Consider the following 12,552-nt stretch of genomic DNA (forward strand, 5'->3'; position numbering starts at 1 on the left):
TTGGCATGATGGAGGGGCCAAGGGCTTCCTCTCAGCCATACTAGTAAGTGGTCCTGAAAGAAGTACCTAGGGTTGTGGCAGCATTGTCCAAAGACATGAAGCCAGGCCCTATTCCTTATGGCGTTCTTAGGGAGTTGGTGATGTGTACAGCTATTGGATTTTCTGCTGTTCTTTCACTTTGGTGGAGAAGTTTTTAATCTGTTAGAAGCAGGATTTGTGTGGGAATGGTGGCCCGTATGGGGAATGCCTGAGGGTAAGTGATAAGGTAAACAGCTTGCCCCTGAGGACAGGGCGAGAGGATGGGTGACCATTTCAAGATTCTTCTTTCATTTTGTTTCATTTTTGTTTCAAGCTGCCTGTCCCTAGAAATAAATAGAATGGGAGAAAAGTTGTTCACTCCTGAGGAAGAGATAGAGATAGACAACCAATGCATATATCAAGATAGAAAAATTGATATAATGAATTTTTGTTCCATTTTGTCTCGGATTTGTTTTGCATTATCTTAGTGAGCCGTATCTTTGTCACAGAAATATGGGATTAAAAATCAGTAAGAACCAAACCGAAAGGGCATTAAGTAAATTGCTAAAGGAAGGAGGCAGTTAGGGCATACGTTAAGATGATACAAAAATGTAGCCCATAGTTCATTAAAGAGGGGTTGTTGGATATATCACATTGGAACAATCATAGAGAAGATATAAAAAAGATAAAAAAGGAAAGCCCAGGAACTCTGCCAGTTGGCACATTACCATTATGGATATTGATACAATCTTATTTGCTTAGTCAAGGAGAAGATATTTTAGATCAAGTAAGAGAGGAAATCTCTTGAGTTAGTCAGACAGAGGAAGAAAATTTAGAGAAGGAAGGGCTATCAAGAGAAAAATTACAACAGGAGGTTGCTACTAACCCCTTTCTATCACCAGAGGGTGTGAGTGTCCAACCAACAGCTCCACCTATGGAAACAACATATGCTGGGTGGCCCCAACCCCCATAGTTGATAGATGGGATCCTGAGACAGGACCTTGAAGATTGGCATGCCCTGTATTTGAGGAGGCAGGAGGGCAGCGAATTCACCATGCTTTAGATTTCAAAACTGTGAAGCAGCTGAAAGAGGCTGTAACAATTTATGGTCCTCAAGTGCCTTTCACTGTAAGTATGGTCGAATCTATTACCAACTTGAACATGATGCCAGAAGATTGGGCTAGTATGTGCAGAGTTGTGCTAAATGGAGGACAATTTTTGATGTGGAAGGTTGCCAATCAAGAATTTTGTATGGAGACAGCTAGGCGAAATGCAGCAGCCAGTTATCCTCAGAGAAATCAAGAGATGTTGCTAGGAGAGGGACCTTATGAGGGTCAGCAACAACAAATTCAATACGATCCTGCCATATATTCACAAATCACTCCAGCTGTGGTTAAGGCATGGAAAACTTTACAAAGGCATGGATATTTGCAAGGTCAATTATCTAAGGTAATACAAGGAACTAATGAACCTTACAGTGAATTTGTAGATAGGCTTATACAAACAGCTACCAGAGTCTTTGGGGATGCAGAATAAGCGATGCCATTAGGAAACAGCTGGCCTATGAACAAGCCAATAAATGGTGAAGGGAGGCCATTAGACCATGGAAACATAGAGATTTGAACACATATATTAAATTATGTAGAGACATTAATGAACAGGGGCAAGTCTTGGCAGCTGCAGTACAACAGGCATTAGGTGCGAGGCCCAAAACACGCTACAATTGTGGACAAACAGGACATTTTAGAAGGAGTTGCCCCATAGGAGGAGGGTTTAACAAAACTGGGTATCAAAAGAGTAGAATATTGGGTATTTTCCCATGATGTCATAGAGGGAGACATTGGGCTTATGAATGCTGTTCTCAGACTACTGTAGAGGGTACTCCATTGTCAAGAAACAGACAAGGATCAGGTGTTTACCCATGATATTGTGGAGGAAAACATTGGACTCCATTGCCAAAAAATGGACAGGGGGGCCCAATTCTCTGGGGCCCACAACCACAAATATATGGGGCATTGGAGGAACCCAGCAACATCATCAGTGTAGTGCACAGGACACATTATCCATTAGATCCCTCATTAGACAAACCAGAGGGAGTGCAGGGTTGGACATCTGCGCCTCTGCCAGAACAGTACTAACTCCAGAGATGGGAGTTCAAATCATTCCCATAGGGGTAAAAGGACCCCTTCCCCAAGGAACAGTAGGCTTATTGTTGGGATGAAGTTCTTCTACTCTAAAGGGACTTATGATAAGTCCTGGGGTAATTTATCCCAATTATGAAGGTGAAATAAAAATTATAGCCAGTTCTCCAAAAGGTATATCAGTAATTTCACGAGGAGATAGAATCACACAGTTATTAAAAATACCCAGCCTACATGATAAATTTTCCAGTTGTACTGTAGAAAGAGGTTCCAGGGGATTAGGCTCCACAGGTATAGATTGGGCTATGCTTTCTTTAAATTTAGATTCTTGGCCCATGATAAAATTAAATATTCAAGGACATGAATTTAATGGGCTACTGGATACAGGTGCAGACCTTAGCATTATCTCCTGCCAGGAATGGCCAAAACATTGGCCATTACAACAAGCCACTCAAATGCTTCCAGGCCTAGGAATGGTGACTAATCCCCATAGAAGTGTGATGGTGGGGCTGGGGATGTGGCTCAAGTGGTAGCGTGCTCGCCTGGCATGCGTGCGGCCCGGGTTTGATCCTCAGCACCACATACAAAGATGTTGTGTCCACCAATAACTAAAAAATAAATATTAAAATTCTCTCTCTCCTTAAAAAAATTAGAAGTGCAATAGTATTAGATTGGAAGGATCCTGAAGGTTTTGAAGGAACTATACAGCCATATGTATTGGATCATCTTCCTATAAATTTATGGGGACGAGATGTTCTAGATCAATTAGGCCTAACATTAACAAATAACATCAATTCAAATGCACCCACTATTATGGCTAGACAAGGTTTTAGGAAAGGAAAAGGATTAGGAGAACAAGGACAAGGTATAGTGGCACCAACACAAATAGATCAAAAAACAGGTAGACATGGATTAGGTTTTCAGGAGGGGTCACTGAGAAAATAAAAATTACTTGGAAATCAGAAAGACCTGTATGGGTTCCTCAGTGGCCCCTGACTAAAGAAAAGATACAAGCAGCCCATGACCTGGTCAAACAACAATTAGCAGAGGGACATATACAACCCTCTGTATCTCCCCATAAAACTCCTATTTTTGTCATCAAAAAGAAATCTGGTAAATGGAAATTATTGCAAGATTTAAGAGCTATTAATAACGAGATGGTTATCATGGGACCTGCTCAATCGGGGATTCCTCAATTATCTTCTTTGCCAAAAACCTAGTATGTTTTGGTTATAAATATTAAAGATTGTTTTTTTCCATTCCAATTCATCCTGAGGATAGTCCACGTTTTGCATTTACTAACCCTGCACTTAATCATGAAGGTCCTGATCAGAGATATGAATGGAAAGTACTCCCTCAAAGGATGGCTAACAGCCCAACTATGTGTCAAATTTATGTTAACAGAGCAATCCAGCCACTTAGAAATCAAAATCCTGAACTACAAATATTTCACTATATGGACGATGTATTATTAGCACACAAAGATAAAAACACATTGCTAGAATGTTATGCCACACTTACAAACTTATTAAAAAAATTATAATCTAGAGATAGCAATAGATAAAATACAATTGAATTTTCCGATTAATTATTTAGGAGTTCTATTATCCTCGACCATGATCCGTCCACCAAAAATTCAAATACGAGTAGATCAACTTAAAACACTTAAGGACTTTCAAAAGTTTTTAGGAGATATAAATTGGATAAGGCCTTATCTAGGCATACCAACAGGAGAGTTGGGAAATATTTTATTTAATATCCTAAAAGGTCCATCAGATCCAAATTCACCCCGCATGTTAACGCCTGAAGCGTTATGTTATGGCTGAAATCCATAACAGCTGAAGCAAGAAAGACATTAAAACTCATTGAAACATATATGGAAAATATGCATTTGGATAGAATTGATATAAGTTCACCTTTATTATTTATTGTACTACCAACAAAAAATATTCCTACAGGAGTATTTTGGCAAGAAGGTTCATTATTATGGATACAGTTATCTTATTCACCTAACACTATTCTTACTAGGTATCCTGAGGTTGTAGGACAATTAATACTCAAAGGAATAAAAGCAGCAAAGGGAGTGTTTGGAATTTCTCCTAACAAAATTATCACTCCATATACTATGGATCAAATTATCGAGTTAGCTAATGAGTTAAATACTTGGGCAATAATCATGTGCAAATCTACTTGTTCATTTGATAATCACCTACCATCCAATCCTTTGTTCTTTTTGGTCCTCGAATCCTGTAGTTTTTCCAAAAATGACAAGAAAAACACCTATCATGAATGCTTCAAATATATTCACTGATGGGTCAAATAATGGTACAGCAGCAGTAATTACCCCTGATCAAGCTTTTACATTTTTATTACCTGAACAATCAGCTCAAAAGGTAGAGCTTAATGCAGTATTAAAAGTTTTTTTGATGTTTAAAGATTCTGTATTTAATTTATTTTCTGACAGTGTGTATATAGTTAATGCTATAAATTCCCTTGAAGATGTTGGTAGGATTTCCCCTTCCTCTACTCTTTTCTCTTTGTTTTCTGCTTTACAAAGTTTAATCTGGGACAGAAAAGATCCATTCTTTATAGGACATATCAGGGCACATACAGGATTGCCTGGAGTCCTTAGTTTCATAAATGATTTAGCAGATAAAACCACACATGACATACACATTTTTTTCTATACTAGAAGAAGCTTCAAATTTTCACAAATCCTTTCATGTCAATGCTAATACCTTGCAAAAGCATTTTAGAATAACTAAAGAACAGGCTAGATGTATAATAAAACAATGTCAAAATTGTGTGACCTTTTTACCACAAGTTAATCTTGGAATTAATCCTAGAGGATTAATATCTAATCATATCTGGCAGATGGACGTCACACATTTGCCAGAATTTGGAAAATTAAAATATTTGCATGTTACAGTTGATACTTCTTCCGGATATTTAATGGGCTCCCTTCATACCGGAGAAAAAAGATATTATATCTCATTGTTTACAAAATTTTGCCACTCTTGGCATTCCAAAACAGTTAAAAACAGATAATGTCCTTGGCTATACTTCTACTTGTTTAAAGCAGTTTTGCTCATCATTTGGCATTACTCACATAACAGGAATCCCGTATAATCCACAGCAACAAGGCATAGTTGAAAGAGCACATAAAACTATTAAAATGTACTAAAACAAAAAGAGGGAATTGGGAAGGGATATATATCCCCCAAAGGTAAACTTAACATAATCCTTTTTACGTTAAACTTTTTAAATTTGGATTCATCAGGACTTAGTGCTGTGGGAAGGCATATGTGTCCAAAAAATGTACATAAGCCAAAGGTACTTTGGCAGGATATTCTAACTGGACAACGAAAAGGTCCTGACCCAGTGATTGTCTGGAGTCGGGGGTCTGTTTGTATGTTTCCACAGGGAGAACAGTAGCCGATTTGGATTCCAGAGAGACTAACTAAAGCGATTTCTACAGACCAAAAAGAAGATGATTTGGCTGAAATCCATAACAGCTGGTATCCAGATCTCCAGTTTAACCATTCTTACATCTGTGATAATGGTTTTTCTACACCTGGAGGCTAATGAGCACCATTAAGGCTTATTTCAAATGTAAAAGACCTTGAGGCTTCCTTGTGCAAATACCTTCAAACCCATATGCAAGTTACAAGAAGAATTTTTCTATTTTATTTTTTGAGCTCATACAGACCTGGGTTAATGTTTTTTGGATCAGTTTTATTTTTTTTAATCAACTGTGGAGATTTTAAACATTGCAATGGACATTTCACCTGTGAAAAAGCTACAAGGCCTTTATTACTATTGTGTTATGTGTGCACACTTGTGTTATGTGTTGTATGTCTGTATGTGCGTATGTCCATATATCAGGAGCACTCATGAAAATATGGATCCAAATATCTTATATTCACGTGATTTAAGCAGTTTAATTTAAATTGCGTATTGTTTTAAAAAGTGAACAAAAAAGGAGGTTAACAGATCTGTTTATTTACTTTCACCTTTCCTTTTCATTATATTTAATAATTTGTTTCAGGATAATGTAAATTGTTCAGATAATTATTTTTTTAGTGCCTGCTGGAATGCTACATAATTTTCTTTTGCCATCATTGCCAGAATTCCTACCTTAAGACAAAAATAGAAATAGACTGCTGTATCTAGATGATGTTAATTAAGTTAAACTGTGTGTAATTAGTTGGGTATATGTACCTCTGCTGTCCCACAGAGAAGCGGCTCCTGCTACCTTGGGTGCCCACTACTTTGAGTTCTCAGTTCCTGCTGAGTTCACTCGCAATAAAGCAGTTCCTGCTTCAACCTTAAAGTTGCTTGTCACCTCTTTATTTATTTTTAGTCATACATGACAGTAGAATGTATTTTGATATATAATACATACATGGAATGTACATACATCAATCATATTGTCTATTCTATTCTGCTGCCCTTCCTATCCTCCCTACTCCTCCCCTCCTCTCCCATCCTTTCTCTCTATCCAATCTAATGTGACACACTTTTTTTTCCTTTTTTTCATTACAAAATCATATATGTATTCTGTATAACAATGAGGTTCTCCTCCCATCTTCTGTGCAATTCCCCTTCTCCCTCTTTTCCCCTCCCACCTCTCTTCCCTATTTAGTGGTAGTCTTCTTCTCATGCTCTTCTTCCCTATCTCATTTTGAGTCACCCCCCTTATATCAGAGAAGACATTTGGCATTTGTTTTTTAGGGATTGGCTAACTTCACTTAGCATAATCTGCTCTAATGCCATCCATTTCCCTGCAAATGCCATGATTTTATTATTTTTTAGTGCTGAGTAATATTCCATTGTGTATAAATGCCACTTTTTTAATCCATTCATCTATTGAAGGGCATCTAGGTTGGTTCCACATTCTAGCTATTGTGAATTGTGCTGCTAAAAACATTGATGTGGCTGTGTCCCTGTCGTATGCTCTTCTTAGGTCTTTTGGGTATAGTCCGAGAAGGGGAAGAAAGAAGGTAATTTCAAGTTGAAATCTGAACTGAAATACCTTAATACCATGATACAGTCCTCAAACAAGTTTTTGCTTTAAAAGAAAAAGGTTAAAGGCCATTCTAAATAAGACACCACTTATTGAACCACCTTCCAACTCTGTTTACAACTTTGTAAATGACAGTTAAGTAAAACAAAACAATATTAAAAATTGACAATTTCTAGAATAAGCCTTAAGGGAATATGGAGTTCAAAAATGAAATTAGTATGTATAATATGTACTTATAGACATATTTTCTAAATGATATATGGCTGCCTGGTAGTGTAAAAATCAAAATTCCCACAACAAAAGAACAATCTTTCTTTCAACATTTGAGCTGTCATAATTAATGATTACTCTTTCCTTCATGACTTATAAGGACACATATAGCACCAATAAAAATAACTAATAGGTATATAAGTTTAAATAACCATTAACAATAACTGAAAGAGGAAATGAGTATATCTCCATTATCAAAGAAATACAAGACAAACATGGCTAACCAACAACAATTAGAACTAAATTATTTCTAAATGTTCTATTCATTAGGGTATTCTTTCATTCTATAGTGGCCTTAACAATGGCCTGAAATATATTCTACTGTTCTTCCACATTAGAGGACACGGGAAAAATAGAATTTGACTGAAACAAAATAGTTTCATATATTGAGGGATCATTCCTCAATTATGCTGTGGACCTGAAAGTATTGATATTGGGTAAAATGTTTGTGTTTACAGTTTGTAAAGTAGTAGAATGTGAAATCATTAATACAACTGTCTTTAGTAATTACCAAGACCACATGGTTTTGTGATTTTTACTTAAAAAAAGAAAATGTTAGAAAAGAGTCTGGGGATGAAAGTTTCTCTAGCATCCATATGATTTTCAAGAATGGTAATCTTTCAACGGGATAGGTTTTCATGCTCTTCCATTATAAAGAGGTTATATTTAACATCACTAGTTAAAATTAAAATAGTACAGAACTTTTCATCCTCCACAATATACAACATGTAAAATTCTGACTAGAATTTTAGTGATTAGCATGTGGGGAATATGAATTAGCATTGCTACAAAATATGATGTAGCCCATGATCCAGAATAATCCACTTCTGGACACATAACCTGGAGCAGACTAAGATGGACAGTATAAAATATAGTTTATATTACACACCATAAACTTTTTGACTGAGTCCTACCATAGCAGATATAATGAATATTCACCACTCAGAACTCAATAATATGTATTCATGAAAAAATAAATACCATTTACTCTGACATGTTTTTCTGCATTCTTTTCTCTTTTAAATGTAGATTGCAAACTACTAAATTGATTTTATTAACTGATGTTTGGAAAACACTGCCCTAAAAAATTACCAATATGTTCATAACATAATATATATGTCTCTTCATTGTAGTATTGCTTAATGGGGGCAGGGGGTGGCTGAATGTAGCTTAAATGTCCATTAGTAGGTAGAAAACTATAATGTGAATTACAATGAAATTACCAGTTTGAACTCGATCTAGGTAACATGGATACATCTCTGTGTAACAGGCATGCTTCTGAAAACACAATGTAGATATACAAAAGCAGAATGATACTTTCAGAAGAGCATGTTATGTTTGTAAATATATAGATGGATAGATAGATATGAAAATAGTTTGGAAGTATATATTTTAATATATTAACATCTTAGTTGTGTGGGCGTACTAGCAGATAAAGAGCACTGTAGAGACATGTGCAATGGTTTAATTTTTAAAGATTTTTAAAATGTTAATTGACAAAAATTTCAAAGAGTTTCAGTAAGTTTTGCGGTGTGACTTGGTAAAACAAGCACAGAGGTGAGAAAGAATTAAGTGCAGTTCAATGGAACCAGGTGTAATATCCATACACATGACTCCATGAATAAGAAACTTAAATAAAAAAAATCATAAGGACTTAGGAGAGGTTACAATTAGGGAGGTGTGTAGAAACAGCTAGATAAGAAAGCATGATGTGGGCAGAAAACTGATCCATCCCCTCCTGGTGTTTCAACTGTATAAATAACAGAGTGGCCTGCTTAGTGGAAAATTACTTTGCAACTCTTTTACACAGACAACAGAAAGTGCCACCAGAGTGGCAAACTGAATCCAGTAAGGCCAATTAACCCCTTTGCTTTGGTATTTTATACTAGCTATCTTTCTTACTGTGCCTCTGTTGATCTACATAGATGTTTTAGGACCAAATGCAATGATAAATCAGTTTTTCATGTATTGTGAATCCTATCAATTCCACCAATCGCAGCCATTTTATGTATTGTTCTGAATACCTTCTTTCTATTCACATCTGGTTTTAAGAAACACTTTCAGAGAAAAGAATTTATCCGTAAGCCACACGTATGCTTTTATCAATCTATGAATTCAGTGCTATTTCAAGTTTTTTTTGCCTTATTCCTCAACATAGCCTCTAAACCCATAAAGTGTCATGCACCAACTAGGTGTACAAATGTTTCATAAAAATATGTTGTACCGTGTTTACATATGTAAAAGTCTCCTTTATATGAAGTAAGGTAAATAACAAAAGCATATAAATGTCCAGTTGCAAAGGAAGGCAATTCTCATAAATATGTATTCATCACTCCTAGCACTTTCTCTTCCTCAGTCTCCACACAACAAAAGTATCAACATCATCCCACCATCAGCTGAAGTGTCATATCAAATTTTTTTCCTGGCCATATTATTTATCACTGAAACCTATTAGTAATAACTTTTCTAAATGCTAGTCAAATAATGGGAAGTTACCAACAGGTTCTATTGAGGAGGGCTATGAAGGAATAATACACTGTATTTCTTAACCCAACAAAGATCAATATCACTCTGAAAAGATTTAAAAAAACAATGGATGTTTCACTGCTCTGGTTTTTCTTGGTGCTCTCATTGAGTAACAAAAGGCAAAAGAGCTGGAGAATTCTGCCTTCCTCATGAGACAGAAGTTCTGTTGTCTTCAGTTGGCACGTTAAAATTGGAGGAGCAAAAGAGATACATTGCAAGTTCAGTCTTTCTTTTAGTCTTTAAGATCTCTGATTTCCCTTTTCCCCCATAAAACACCAGCAGAACCATTGAAAAACAACCAGTCAAAACAAACATCATCAGTAAAGGGGCAAAGGGCCAATGGTGAGCCAGAGAAGACAAAAGTAGATACAACCCCACATGTGCTCCCTTGAATCAGTTGGGAACATGTTGATGCTTTTTTTGGAGGTAGGCAGAAATCAGAGTGGACATTCACTACCATACTGAACTCCTACTCCCTTGAAATAGTCTCATGATGACAAAAAGCAGAATTTTAGAAATTAAATACCAGGCAAAATTCAAGGCATCATCTTAGCAATGTTTTTTAAAAAAAGTTTTCTTTTAAAAAATAAAACTACCAAACTTTAAAAAGGAAAAAAAAAATTCCAAGTAAACACTGTGTAGCTAAAAGCTCAAATCTAAGACATCTAATTAATATACAAAGCTTAATTTCTAGAAAGGAAACATCACCATATTATTTTCTATAAAACTGCAGATATGTATAGAAAAAAACTATGAATTAAGTTAAAGATTCTGAAAGAAAAATAATAATCCAAAGTAGGAAAACCCAAGCAAAAATATATGTGTCTCTAAGTGTTTTTTGAATTCTCTAATTATAGGAGTCAATTCTGGACTTCCATTTATTTTTTTTATTGGTTATTCAAAACATTACAAAACTCTTGACATATCATATATCATACATTCGATTCAAGTGGGTTATGAACTCCCATTTTTACCCCAAATACAGATTGCAGAATCACATCAATTACACATCCACATTTTTACATAATGCCATATTAGTAACTGTTGTATTCTGCTACCTTTCCTATCCTCTACTATCCCCCATCCCCTCCCCTCCCATCTTCTCTCTCTACCCCATCTGTTGTAATTTAATTCTTTCTCTTGTTTTTTTCCCTTCCCCCTCAAATTCTCTTATATGTAATTTTGTATATCATTGAGGGTCTCCTTCCATTTCCATGCAATTTCCCTTTTTTCTCCCTTTTCCTTCAACCTCATGTCTCTGTTTAAAGTTGATCTTTTCCTCCTGCTCTTCCTCCCTGCTCTGTTCTTAGTTGTTCTCATTATATCAAAGAAGACATTTGGCATTTGTTTTTTAGGGATTGGCTAACTTCACTTAGCATAATCTGGTCTAATGCCATCCATTTCCCTGCAAATTCCATGATTTTGTCATTTTTTAGTGCTGTGTAATACTCCATTGTGTAAAAATGCCACATTTTTTTAATCCATTCATCTATTGAATGGCATCTGGGTTGGTTCCACAGTCTAGCTATTGTTAATTGTGCTGCTATGAACATCATTGTGGCAGTATCCCTGTAGTATGCTCTTTTAAGGTCTTTAGGGAATAGTCCGAGAAGGGCAATAGCTGGGTCAAATGGTGGTTCCATTCCCAGCTTTCCAAAAAATCTCCATACTGCTTTCCAAATTGGCCGCACCAATTTGCAGTCCCACCAGCAATGTACAAGAGTACCCTTTCCCCCACATCCTCTCCAGTACTTGTTGTTGTTTGCCTTCATAATGGCTGCCAATCTTACTGGAGTGAGATGGTATCTTAGGGTGGTTTTGATTTGCATTTCTCTGACTGCTAGAGATGGTGAGCATTTTTTCATGTACTTGTTGATTGATTGTATGTCCTCCTCTGAGAAGTGTCTGTTCAGATCTTTGGCCCATTTGTTGATTGGGTTATTTGTTATCTTATTGTTTAATTTTTTGAGTTCTTTGTATACTCTGGATATTAGGGCTCTATCTGAAGTGTGAGGAGTGAAAATTTGTTTCCAGGATGTAGGCTCCCTATTTACCTCTCTTATTGTTTCTCTTGCTGAGAAAAAACTTTTTAGTTTGAGTAAGTCCCATTTGTTGAATCTAGTTATTAACTCTTGTGCTATGGGTGTCCTATTAAGGAATTTGGAGCCCGATCCCACAATATGTAGATCAGGACCAACTTTTTCTTCTATCAGGTGCAGAGTCTCTGATTTGATATCAAGCTCTTTGATCCATTTTGAGTTAACTTTTGTGCATGGTGAGAAAAAGGGATTCAGTTTCATTTTGTTGCATATGGATTTCCAGTTTTCCCAGCACCATTTGTTGAAGATGCTATCCTTTCTCCATTGCATGCTTTTAGCGCCTTTATCAAATATAAGAAAGTTGTAATTTTGTGGATTTGTCTCTGTGTCCTCTATTCTGTACCATTGGTCCACCTGCCTGTTTTGGTACCAGTACCATGCTGTTTTTGTTACTATTGCTCTGTAGTACAGTTTGAAATCTGGTATCGCTATACCTCCAGATTCACACTTCCTGCTTAGAATTGCTTTTGCT

At 36.2% G+C, this 12,552-nt stretch overlaps 1 long non-coding RNA gene across 1 annotated transcript in view; it reads left to right on the forward strand.

The window, feature by feature from the left end:
* The first annotated feature begins 5,380 nt into the window (after window positions 1-5,380).
* LOC125614754 overlaps window positions 5,381-12,552 on the forward strand; it is a 15,613-nt gene continuing 8,441 nt past the window's right edge. The window contains exon 1 of the long non-coding RNA XR_007345323.1: window positions 5,381-5,721. This is a non-coding gene — a long non-coding RNA (uncharacterized LOC125614754). The remainder of the gene's footprint in view (window positions 5,722-12,552) is intronic.

This window comes from Marmota marmota, unplaced genomic scaffold (genome assembly GCF_001458135.2).
Source record: "Marmota marmota marmota unplaced genomic scaffold, marMar, whole genome shotgun sequence".
Taxonomy (NCBI): domain Eukaryota; kingdom Metazoa; phylum Chordata; class Mammalia; order Rodentia; family Sciuridae; genus Marmota; species Marmota marmota.